This window comes from Phycodurus eques, chromosome 18 (assembly GCF_024500275.1).
Source record: "Phycodurus eques isolate BA_2022a chromosome 18, UOR_Pequ_1.1, whole genome shotgun sequence".
In the NCBI taxonomy this organism is placed as follows: domain Eukaryota; kingdom Metazoa; phylum Chordata; class Actinopteri; order Syngnathiformes; family Syngnathidae; genus Phycodurus; species Phycodurus eques.
Genome location: NC_084542.1, coordinates 11,993,681 through 12,007,311, shown reverse-complemented (window position 1 = coordinate 12,007,311; position 13,631 = coordinate 11,993,681). Strand labels below are relative to the sequence as shown.

The window sequence follows — 13,631 nt, the reverse complement described above, 5'->3', positions numbered from 1 at the left end:
CAGTTATTGGCTTTTCCAACAAAGGCATGCAACTGGGCTTCTAACTCAGTGCTCGATATAATTGCACTCATTGAATCAACACATTTATTTCGGGACTGGGGATCCATTCAAAACTACCATTGTACAAATGAGGTAATTATAGCACTTTGCAGACACTTGATTAGGTACACTCAGTACAATACAAGCGATACAAGAGACGTGTCAAAAAAGTCTGCCTTTATAAAGATAATAATGCTCATTTTTGTTTAACGCTCGCTGGCGTAAAGTATTAATATAGCCCTTATTTTCACTATATGCAGGGTGATACAAATTGAATAGAGTGGAAAAAAATGTATACAAATGTAATGACATTATGATGATACCATGAATTTAATATATTTAAATTTTTTAAAAGGCCAAATACAACATGTTGTCATGTTAAATTCCCCAAATTGTTGTGTCCTGTTAGAGGTTAAGTTTGTTTATTGCTGTAATTGGACATTGTGTAGAAGACAGATACTTTATACATATACATTAACAGTCGTGCATATAAAGTGTGTGAGTTTGGGTTCGAATAGTTTTCTACGCTCATGTAGCAAATGAAATTCAAACACTTTTACACCACTGCAAACTGCAACCATAATACTAAATATTTACTAACAGTGCTAATCAAAATGAAGCATCACTATGTTTGTACATTTCAGACCTTGTATTAGAGCTCAGGTGTACATAATTCAGTGGCAGTTGAGTTTATACGTAACGTATTCAAAGCTGTGCAATAACAAGATGAGATGTAAGTAACAAACAAACAACAAATGTATCTTTCTTCATATGTTAGATTACAAATGTTTCCATTGCACAGTGACAATATAAAGTTAGGTAGGCAATTTTTCATTTCCAGGTCTTCGTCCGTTTCTATAAAGACATGATTTGATTGACAGAGTCCTGTCTTAGCCACACAGATGCTGAAAGATGTGGCTCATTAAATTAAATGCCTCTGAGGGACAAAAGGCAGCAATGTGGGCATCAGTCTTAAGACTCCCCGGCGTCTCTTTCCCCATTGTTAATTATTTAAATCATTGCTGCTCGCCGCTGTGTGCGAATTGTGAAAACCTGGCATATTTTCTGACCATACACATTTGTCACATTTCAGCTCTTTTCCCCACACTTCATGGTCTTTGGAGAAGAGTAAATCCTCAATGTATTGGCTTGTGATGGGAAGCCAGAGGCTGGTGGCGCCGCGTGAAAGAGGAGCAGATCAAGGGAGCAAACGTGAAATGATGGCTTACATCTCTGGCAGATTGCCTTCCATTTCAAAACAATCCAAGTGTGATCTGGATATTTGTTTCACCACCAAGCGCAGCTGCTGAGGGCTGTTTTAAGTGCTTTAAGTGAGACCAATCTCCAACCAACAGGGACACTCAGATGCTGAGGGGAAAGGTTTCAAACAAGATGGTAGGCTCTTGTGCTTGCTCACATATGAAATCACCAAACATGTTACAGCTACCAAAAGAGACCCACTTTCATGACTCTTCTTGTAAAAAATCGAATATTAACCCCACTGAATTAAGAGTCTTAATTAAACTGCCATGGAAAAAGCACTTTGTGGTGAATTCACCAACCTAACATTGATGCTTTTGTGTGGGGAAAAAAGCCAGAAAACACAGAATATGCAAACTTCACACAGGATGGCTGGAGCTGTAAGTCTGCTTAATTTACACCAGAAGTAGCAGCACAGTGCCCATTGAATTGAAGTCAAAAGAATTTGTAAGCTATTACATTCTATTGAATTATGTCATTGCTGTGTGTTTTTATCAAGTACAATATAGTAGAGCACTATTTCTCTGATTAAAAAAACACATTACAACATTGTTTTTCTTTATTTTGGGGGGGGGGGGGGGGGGGGGAGGCTGCAACGGATTCATGGCATTTTCATTCATTTCAATAGGGAAGGATGATTTGAGATACAAGATGCTTTGTGTTACGGAGTGTATACTCCGTTGATCTATGTTGCTGTGTTGACTAGATAGTTAAAGTTTATTTCAGTTGTCAAGTTTTATGAATCCCAAATGATTTTTTTCGTTGATTTAGGGAATTGTAGTTTTTAAAGGAGACAAAGTACTGCCGTTTTCCAACTCTATGACATACTTAGGTAGCTGGTGGGCCATCATTCTTTGATTAAAAAAACAACAACAACAACAACAAAAACACATCAGTGCATATGTGAGAAAGTAAACAAACAGTGGCTCGATAAGAGGTGTGAATGTTACATGCACACACATACTCTCAGCGACAAAATCCAACTCCCCGGAGACATGCCTCATTTACCGAAGGTGCACCCGGCTTCCTCGTTTGGAACAGGGGTGAAAACGCCGCTGTGTGAACATTTATACAAATATATTCCTACCCGCTGCATCAGTATTCACGTCATCCATCCACCTGTGCATAATTCCATAATTCCTCTGATAATGTAGCACTCTGAAAAATGACATCCCTCTTTTCTCGTTGCACCTCCACACTCAGAAACGGACACAAACACGCTAACACACACTAACCGGTCCGGTGATGGACAAGGAAAGTGCAGCTGCAGGGGTTTCTACATATCATATACATCTGATTAGCCTTAACGAGATGAAGCCTGACCTGTTATTCACCACGCATCAGTGGTTTGCAGCCGCCACATAGCAACCACGCACGCGTGCAGCCGCACGCGTGGAAACACACGCGCACACGCAGGCAGCAACCGTCAGCGTCACAGTCTGCCACCGAGAAGGAAGCTTGGCTGTTTTGTCGGCGCTGCAGCCGCTCTCGCTTCACAGACAGCCCCGTGGGACCTGATGATTTACTAGACGAGTGGGCTAATTATTCATTTCATTACCGAGTTCATATGCATGTGCGTCGCTCCACTAAGCACTGGATGCAGGCATTTAATTCACAAATAGCGCTGTCGTTCCCCCCCCCCCCACCCCCCCAAATGTATGACTTACAATCGGCATTTGTCAAGCTGAGTTTTCTCTGTGCAATAAAAAAAACAAAAAAAAAAAAAAAAAAAAAAAAGTGCGATGATTAATGCAAGAAAGTGTGAGCAAGCTAAAGACGCGCGGATGTGGTGTTTACATGCTGGTAAATGTCTGCACACAATTACAATTTGGCAAGAATACCGACTCCTGCCGAGGAGCTCATCAGAATCCTGCACATGTACTAAAGCGATTCCTTACTCCAAATCTAATGACTAAATTAACACGAGATTGAAATGCGCAATATGTAATACATTAGTACTTGTTGCTGTTATTACTATTAACATTTTATACTGTCTTTTAGTCAGATTTACACTACATAATCGGAGATGTTTTTCCACTTTGTCGTTAAACTGATTCTAATTCCAAATTGTAAGATAAAATGCTAAACTAAGATAAATTATGGTAACGTTTTGCGCCATTTGCTCAGCCGAGGCACACATTTTACATTTAAAAAAAAAACAAATTCACGGCACACCACGGAAATGTCACGAAAAGTGCCCAATAGCAGGAGAGAATTTAATTACTCCGCCTGTCACTATAGGTTGTGTGCAGAAATAGTTGAAGACAGATTAGAGTTAGGTTAAAATAAACTGAGGCTGTTTGTTGGCTAATTTGTAACCTGTGTTTCAAAGGAACATTTCAGTTTTACAGTGATTTCTAATGCAATGTCCAATTATCATTCTTTTACACTCTATCTTGTTAGAACTAAGACTACGTTAAGATCTACTAAAACAAACTCAAAAAAAAAACTAACATCATTGTCTGTTGGCGAATTGGTCAAGATGGCTGCAAAACCTTTGTAACTGTTTGAACATGATTTTGTTCACCTCTCTCATTTTGCTGTTTTCTTATATACTGTTCTACACGAAGTTAAGATATGCTAAAACAGAATAAGAAACTAACATCAGCAATGCTAAGCTAACTGTCGGCCAATAGTTTGTCAAGCTGCTTGTAAAAAGACCATTAAGTACGATTTGCCTTCCCCCCCCCCCTGCTTTGTTCTCGAAATTAATCTAAGCCCTGCGGAGATAATACGTTAAGATCAGCAAACTAAACAAATGGTTGGCTCCGTAACGCATGTTGTTATTTTAATGTCACGTCTACCAACTTTCCAATTGCCCCCCTCCTTTTCTGTTTTTGAAGACCTGATAATAAAACAAGATCAGCAAAGATAAGCACATTTTTGTTCAGCCACGCTGTGCCTAAAAAGGACATTCTATACAGTTTGTAGTTGTGTTAACATCATTTCTAACACCCACTCTCATCGTTTGTAGTTTTCAGGCTCCGTTCCATTATCGATGTAGCCATTCAGCCGTGGAGTGTCGTACTGTGTGACTCACATTTGCCCATAAAAGTGAGTTGCTGCATTGCAAGCAGTGCTGAGCAGTGATAGAATGCGTCGAAAAAGCTGAAATGTGAGAAAGAGAAGTGATTTATAAGGCATATTGTGGCTGTTTCAGGTTTCGAAGCGGGGACTTGTCTGATGATTTGGGTGAGTAATGCAGCATCGTGCAATTCCATCTTGCGCTCTCGCTCTCTCTTCTCCTTTTCTTTCTCTCTGTCAATATCTTCTTTATCCTCTTCATTTTCCCTTTAACACTCTCCCATCCATCCTTTGCACTAGCGCTTTCATTACATTATCAAAGTGAGGGGCGTTGCCATTATCACCGCTGCCATTTTGTCTTCTTTTGTGGGGTTTGTCCCCAACTATCTCATGTTGCAATTCTACATTCAAAGCAGCTCCGCATTCTTTTTAGTTATTTATGCATGTTTTTTGTTTTGTTTTTTTTTGTAACAGGGAAAAAAAAAATATATATATATATATATATATATTTTTCCGTGGAGGAACCATGGGTAATAGATCTACCGATGGTGCCAAATTTATTATGTGAAAGCACATTCATGGTTCCACTCTAAATGTAAGCACACTTGAAAGTGTGCAAAGTAAGGGCGGAATACTGCAGACGTCTTGAGTCTAAAACCTAAGAGATGCTTATGTGGGGATGGAAGGAATAAAATTGGATTATTTTGTCGCCACGCAATACATACATACACAAGTTGCCTCCTGACTCTACGACTTTACATCCATATTTTTTTTTTATTGATTTCGACAGACCTTTCCAATGCTTCTCTCCCTCCTCTGTAACCTTTGTGGCTTTTCCGTTTCCCTGCCAGCGAAAATAAACGCACATTTATAGAAGGAATTTGCATCTGCCCCCCTCAAAAAAATAAAAAATTAAAAAAGCTCAAACTTAAACACCCCTGTTAGTTTTCTGAAACGTCATGCAACTTTATAATTTGACCTGGTGATTAAAGGCTGCAAAGTAGCGTTATCCATGTAGATCCTTCAAGTGACAGCTGGTTGCCCACTTTCACCAATTAGCAGCATGTCACCAACGACTATGTCTTATCAAAACATGGCTTAATACGAGGACCTTTCCCTTCAGCTTTAAACTGCCTGCAGGCTGCTTTAGCCAGAAGGCTACGGAGGCTAGAATATCCAATTGGGATATTTGTGTTTGTGTGTTACGTGTTTCTCTGCAGTTATGCTTACCACGTGCAACGCACATTTAAGTTTCAAGCAACCTTCAAGTTGCTGTGGCAATATTAAAGTTGAATCAAATGATTACTTCTGTTGGACGTCACAAGTCAAGTCAGACAATCTTGCTCAGTCAAAACATATATTAGTCAGTAGCTGTCCTTGAGATAGTTGCGTAGCTGCACGAACACACGATCGCATTTTCAGTGGACTCAAAGCTTCGGATTGTCTATTTCTTTATTGTCTTCTCAATAAAACGCATAACCGACACGAAGTTTAGTAAATGTTTGACCAGCTATCGGTTGAACTGAACTAAACTGTGAAGTTAACGTAGTCTAGCTGTCTTTGTGGGTTTTATACACTGGTCAACAACAAATTTATAGTCTAAGATTTCTTTGCTGATTTAGGACAATTTTGACTTTTTGAATTATGGTCACGTTTTTGCTCAAATGTACAGGTATTTTTGCTTTGGAGGTTCATGCACTGAATTTAGAGCAATGATGAGGTGACATTCAATTTACATGTACTAGTTTATAATATCCGATTAATATACTGTTAACAATTCAGGATAAAAAAAAACAAGAGAAACGGATGTCGTTTTCGGATTCAGTGATGAAAAAATTGTCCTAAATCAGTTGAAGAAACAGACAACATACATTTTTTTTTTTTTTTTTTTTTTTTTTTTTGCAGCAGCAGCAGTGTCTTGAATGAAGAAGTTGTGTCTCATTTTTGAGTTGCAAACATTCTGTTTTTCACTGATTTGTCATAAACATATCTTGTGAGTTTCCTCCTTGATACCTTTACATTATCCGTCATAGCATACTGGTGGGTTGCCAGGTTCATGCACTTTTCACAGAAAAATTCTCTCTTTTCTTTCAAAACCAAAACAAATGGCACACTATCTTAAAAATGCAAACTTTAAAATGTAAAGAGGCGAGACTTGTCGTTCACGTCTAAGTCAAGTCGAGCCCCCTGAATACCAAGTCAAAGACAAGTTGAGTCTTTCGTAAGTTTTAGCCCAGGAAGTCCCAAGTTCTAAAAATTGGAGACTTAAGTCCAGGTTTTGAGGACATGGGAAGACTTTGTGTCACATGACTTGACTACATCCCTGCAACTCTGCTTAGCCATCTTGCACTGAGCACAAAAAAAAAAAAAAAAACGTACAAAAAGCCAAAGAAAAGTATTTGTGGAGTAACTTCTTTTGGTGCCACCAAGATCAGACGTAGGACAAGGTGACGGCCCTCCAAGTCTTTGTCCGACGTTTGAGGCATCCTTGTCGCAGTTCTTTTCTTCGACTTGCTAGCTCGTCCTTCCTTATTCTTTGTGAGTGATGTCGTGTTCTTATGTTTTCTCGCCATAATATGCTCCATATTCTGCACAGTATGACGTGCGTGCCTGTCTTTGTGAGTAGGTGGGAGGGCTGGCTCCACCAGGGATGATGGCTTGTCACGACCACCCCTTCCTCCCCCAAGGCCAGGCAATATTCCTGCGCACGAGTGTGACCGTGACACACATGCCCCCCCCCCCCGCTGTCTCAACTCATGATGGCTGTGCAGCCTTCTAAGGTCCTCGTATATCACAGAACATCACTAATGTAACGACTTATATCTTGTGCGCACATTATATTGTGGAACATTACTGCTTAAGTGGGGTCCACTCATTTTTAACATTGTAACCCATTTTTAAATTGTGAAACAGTCCAAGTGTGTTTACTGCTCTTATAGTGTGCGTGGTGTAGTCGAGATAACCAACATAGCATATACCCCCAACAACAGTCACAGGTTTCTGTCTGCCGTTGTACCAAGACGGACCTACGAGAGGCAGTGTGGTGCCACAGGACATCCAGATTGCCGTAAAATATGAACAAAAAGTAGTAGTAGTAGTAGACGAAATGGAAGAAGCTAGGCTGTCAACTTATCTAGTAGTGTCATTTCAGATGCAAACTCTTGTCATTTGTATCGTGGGAAAAGACTTGGGAGAAATGTCATGCAAACATCTTTATAATTCTTAAATATTGAACAGGTATAACACAGGTATAACACAGGTATAACACTGAGAATTGTCGCCCCGACTGTTTTCTGAGCAGATTGGGTAGAAAACAAATCCACACATTACCACACCACAGGATATTCACACAGGATGATCTTTTAGAGATATTGCAGATATTGAGCCTTTGCTACCTTCGATTGGAAGAAAGGGAAAAAAATAAATAAAAATAAAACTATCTCAAATTAGGCCAGATAATCAGTATGTGTGTACCAGTTAAATTTAGCTACTAGAACTACCTGTTTTAACCATCTTAAAACCTTTCCTTTTCAGTGTGATTCATTTAGACTTCACCTACAGTTTTTATTTTGTAACAGAATTGTTAGTATTGACACTACACGTGAGCTGCCCTGGCTTTTGCACCATTACGACAGATTTATGTTTTGAGCCAAGGCACATATTTTACATTGGAAAAATCTGATGGCACACCAACAGAGCTAAATGTCACAAAACCTATATACTCTATACCGAAATAATGATGATCTCAATTTACTCACAAATCTATTCATTATTTTATTACTACTCGGGGTAAAATCTGGGCCTGTTGAGTTGAACAAAAAGCTCTTACTCTGTTTTATAATTGACAACAAGTGGATGCGCAGGTTTATTGTACTTCTGCCATCAAGAGGAAGAACATTTAATTGTTCTACCTGTCACTATACGTCACTGGCATAGACAGATACACAATAATTTTTTTCCCCCCTGATTAGGTGAGATTGGATAATTGTAATTATAACACTGAGGTTGGGAATCACAACTGATATAGAATGAATAGGGGTAGCTTTTCTACATCAGAAGTCCGTGCATCCATCTAAATGATTCTGTTATTTCAAGATTACATATTGTGGCTTTAGGATGTCAAATATTATATAAGACACTAGGACACAAGGCAATCTCCCTTGGAGACTGTGTCTTCCTTCCTCTTCCCCCCCACAAAAGGGCTTCTATGGGCCAAGGGAGCATTGGCGCTAATGATGTTGATGCTGTGCCAAGCCCAGCTGGTGGTGCCCGGCACAGGGCACAGTGTGTCTGCTTTCCACAGTCGTTGTCTTTAAAAAGCCTCTCTCTCTCTTTCTCTCTCTCTCTCTCTTTTTCTCTCTCTCTCTCGCTCTCTCTGTCTCGCTCTCTCTGTCTCTGTCTCTCTCTCATTGGCCTACTGGGAACAGAGTACTGAACCAACCTTAACCTCACGGAATTAAAGCACCATGTTTTTCTGTGTCGTTTCAAATATAAATGGGTGCGGCTGCCTTTGATGACACATTACACCAACATGATTCTAACGGTAAATAATTATCACCACAACGTGTATTTACTGAGCCATTTTGCAGAAGGCTTGCGATGCAATTTGTGCTTACTTGCTGACAGGGTGCAATACGATAAGCTTATACGCAGAGTGATAACAGGGCTGAGCTGTCAGTCAAGCCCTGCTTCTTAATGGCTGCAGAATTATATTAGGTGTGAATGCTTCACGCAAGCACACCCTGCCGTGTAAAACTTAATTTAGGCTGCAAAGCTTTGAACAAATAAAATAAATCCCATACCCCCCTTCACCCCCGCCCCCTCCCAAATGGTGAATCTCATATCCAGTAAATCCTATTTGTGCATTGATTTATTTCAGGCAAAATTGCAGAATATGTCTTCTGACCAGAAAGGGCTGACCACCCACAGAGGACAATGATTTGCTTGAAATGTCGTGCGAATGGAGCCATGGGGGGAGTATGGATGAATTGTGTAATGTCATTGTCAGATCCAAGCAGCACCACCACAAAACGGAATCAGACTTTAAAGCAAAAACAAAAACCAAACAAGAATAGGCTCAACTGGACGCAGAGCTCCAGTTTCCTCAATCATCGGCGTGCCCTCTGACAAGAACGAGGCAGCGCAGTGCAACAAATGTCTTTTAGTATGAACATAGAACAACGCTGCAACATCAAATGGTGTTGCGAAACAACATAAGTCAATATAGACAACACGTCTAGCTCATTGACATAAATGAGCATTACGTAAGATGACAGAAAAGTAACTTAGCTTCCGTCATGAGTAAAAATGACAAAAAGAGAAATTTGACTTTCTTATCTGGATTTACATCACTCTATACAACTTTTACATACAAGAATCTTTCTTGTGTTATGGGTAAAACACTAATCATTTTCAAATGCAACAGATTTTTATTTTTTATTTTTTTTAAATAAATGGCGAGCACAACGCCAATAATCCAAATTACTCCTACAGTTGTAAAAAAAAATAACAGTGAGTCAAGAGTCCGGTCATGAAGCCAACTGCATCTACAGTTGTCACTCGCATTATGCAAAAAATACATGCATTCTCCATAGTCAACCATAACATCTGCGGTCCTATTTCGACAAATTATTTTGCAAATAGTGCTTATTCATGCAATGCAAATGATGGCAGTGTCCAGTCCTCAACAAATAATAATAATAATAATAAATTTGCATGCCTCTCAAGCATGAAAGAAGTGAGTGTTCAATAGGAGCAGGAGGGGAAATGAATGTATGTTGCAGTCTTGGTGCAATGGGACATCACGAGTGCACGCATCATTTCCTGAGGATCCCTTGTAAGCAGGAAGCAATTTGTTTCCTATGGAGGCACGCAGCCTTGAACAACGACTGAGGGAGGCAGACGCATTACCACATGGAATTGTGTTGACTAAAATCCTCTTGGCTGTAAACGGCATGATATTCTCGTATTACGAGAAATCCATAATCGAAACAACCCTATTTAACAATGCCTAGTAAGCTATTTGATACAGTTCTAGCCCTACCTACATGAACTTGTATCAGTAGCTACACCTGTAATCGTGGTGACCAAAATAAAATAAAATAATATGACGCTGCTTATAATATTTGGATTCTCATGAAGCTAAATTAGGTAAACAGAATATTCTAAACTGCTGAAACTGTGAACCAGTGTAATTCTAAACCACTGCAAATCACAATAATGAATATTTTTTAAAACTAATATCACTTTAAAGTAACGATGATTATTTTGTAAAGGCAGTGTATTTAAAAATATGCACTATTTACATATCAAAAAAGGGAAAAACAACAACATAGAGGTGCCATAAAAAGTATTTCCCAGTTGTACGATTATATTGTAATTTCCACACAAATTTAGGAAGTGTGTTAAGCATCGGCAAGATCCCCCTACCAGTGTTCTACTTTAACAGCGTCCCATAGGAGAAATCCCCATCATGTCATATTTATTATTCAAATAACTGATCTCAATTAATGAGCCAGTCATTATAACGAGCTATTACACCAGAATTTCCTATTGTGCGGATGACACCGGAGAACACTGAGCCCGATGGGTAATTATAGCTCAATGAAACCGACATAAGTGAAATGATGCAGATGGAGAAAATGGTTTGGCTTTAATCCTTGGCGGGGCACACATCTGGGAATCTATTTTATTTTTTTTTTTTTTTTTTTCAATTAAATCCAAGTACGTTCTGAGCTCAGTGAACGGGAATTTAGAGGGATCCAAAACACCAAAAAGAATAAGAACCTTATTAGCTTAAGGCAACAATTATAGGGAGCCGAGAAAATAATTATCGGAATAGATTCATCCATACGTCCAGCCACAGCTTGTGGGTCTTTAATGGTGTTTAATTCACGTTTGATTGGCTTCTCCCTCGGGATAGGCTTTTAAAAAAAAAAAGGAAAAAAATCCACAAATGAAGCGGACTAATCAGTATCTTTCGTCCAAACAGAGTTTAGACGCAGCAGCAGTTTGTTGATGGCTGCAGGGGCAACGAAGGGCTTCTTATTATGCACTCTTCCCTGAGACAACACTCGACCTCACCCAAGGCGCAGAGTGTCACTGAGATTATACACCTCTCTGCATTAATGTCAGCCTAGTGGTGGGGAAAACACACACAAACACACACACACACGCACACACACACACCCGAATACACACACACGCATACACACACACACACACGTGCCTTTTAATGCTTGCAGTGCCCCTGCCCCCCCATCAACAACTCCTCTCCTCTCAGTCAATCAATCCGCGAAAAATCACAAGGTGACATGGACGCTGGTTTCCCTGGCAACCACCGCTATACAACTGTTGCCTGCCTGCCGCAGCCCAGCGAGGCTTTTTTTTTTTTTCCGCCAGGCGGAGAATAAGAACAAGGCACAAGGGAGAGGAAATAAAAGGCTGGCGAGGGGAAGGAGGGACAAGGGTGAAAGGTCACGCTGCGGCTGCGCCAGCCTCCCCTAGCTTTTAATTGAACGATACCTTCCAAGGCGGCATCTTGGATCAGACCGCCGCAGGACACGGGGAAAAAAAATAAAAATACAAATGTTGTAAACACATGAGAAACTAAAAACATTAAAAACATAATTATTCAATGTCAACCCCCCTCCAGCCCTCTGCATTAATTATACCATTAAAAGTAGCTTTTTATATTCACGCTCTTATATCTGTCATCACTCATTATAAAGGGTGGAACACGAAAGAATAAAATACATGGGCGTCAGGATTTATAAATAGTCCACACTAATGAAATACTCTATCGTGAGCCTCTGGACTTATGATTATTTAAAGGAGCCCCACTGAGCCCATTGTCTTCAGAGATACGACAATATGCGGCTTAGAACCTGAGAAATGATTCAAACAAACGCTAATGTATCATTTCATCATTCTCCACTTACCATATCCATTTATTTCAAGCGGAATTATGAAATGTTGACGTACAAGTTGTAGTATACTCTTCTATGCAACCTGCTGCATGCCTATGCTTAGCATATATTTCATTCACATTTTAAAAAAAGCATGAATGTAATGAAAAAGGTTAGCCAGAAATGAAATACAGTACACGCCTCAAGCACTCATACCAAAAATCAGGCTGAATTTGAGCATTATTTCAGGGGCCTAAACAAAATCAGCAAAGGCTCCATGATCAGATGTCTCTAAATGATTATCCTAACCGATTAGCCAGTGGTGTTGGGTGAGTTATGAGTCATTTTTCCCCCCCTCCACTATTCGCTCAGACATCGGGTGTGGAAGGAAACTCACGATTGTCGGTGGAGAAATCGTTCTGTGTGTGGTGTGCTGTGTTGGTCATCTCGAGTACACCACACACGATAAGTGTGTAAGCACACACTAGCCACTTTTTTCCTCATCATTTGCCTCTCACATTTAAATGTAAGTATTAATATTAATAAACATTATTAATAATAATAATAATAAATGAATTAATAATTCATACACATTCAATTTCCATTGTTTCTTGTTTCTTCTTTCTTGTGAAATCCGAGGTTTCAGTTTAAGGATACCTCTGGGTTCGGTCTTCAATGTAATGTAACTGCTCTATCTCCCATAAAAAAAATCCTAAATATAGTCAAGACAAAGGCCAGACCTGTTGAAAGATGATGAAAGTAAACCGACTGTTTCCGACAACAAACAGTCAGAGAGGGACCTTGATTGTTCCCGACGAGCTCCGTATCCCCTTTTTTTTACTTTGAAGTCACCTTATCCCACGCACTCTTGGATAGCAGCCCAAGAAAACAAGGCCGTAATTTAAATCCAATACGTTCATCAACAACCCCCTCTCCCCGCCACATACACCCCATCCCGCTCCCATCCCACTCCCTAACTGTCTTTGCATGAACATTGACAGATTGTCATATTTTGGCCACGCTCCCAGAGAAGAGATGAGAGAGGCAGGAGGGCAGATAAATGCCTATTACCATTCACACCAGCTCATTACTGAGCATTTAAAACCCATGAGCACCAAAACAAAGCTCCCTGCACAGAGCCGCCATCCTATTATCAGGCACCGTAAACACCATAAACCACAGATCATAACATCAAACTTTATGAATATGTACAAAACACTCAGAGAGCGCAAACTTGGTCATGGAACCAACAAGGGTCGAACACAATCTGTTCCCCGCATGCTTGCTTGGATTTCAAAATGAGTAGAATTTCCTCCCCAAAGTAAATAATGAAAATAAAATCTTTATTAACTGTAATGTATAGTTCAAATGTTACCATTCTTAACTGTCTTACAAGTTATA

At 39.8% G+C, this 13,631-nt stretch overlaps 1 protein-coding gene across 4 annotated transcripts in view; it reads right to left on the bottom strand.

The window, feature by feature from the left end:
• Window positions 1-13,631, bottom strand: part of LOC133416798 (glutamate receptor ionotropic, kainate 2) — an 83,241-nt gene that overhangs the window by 30,877 nt on the left and 38,733 nt on the right. The window lies entirely within an intron of this gene.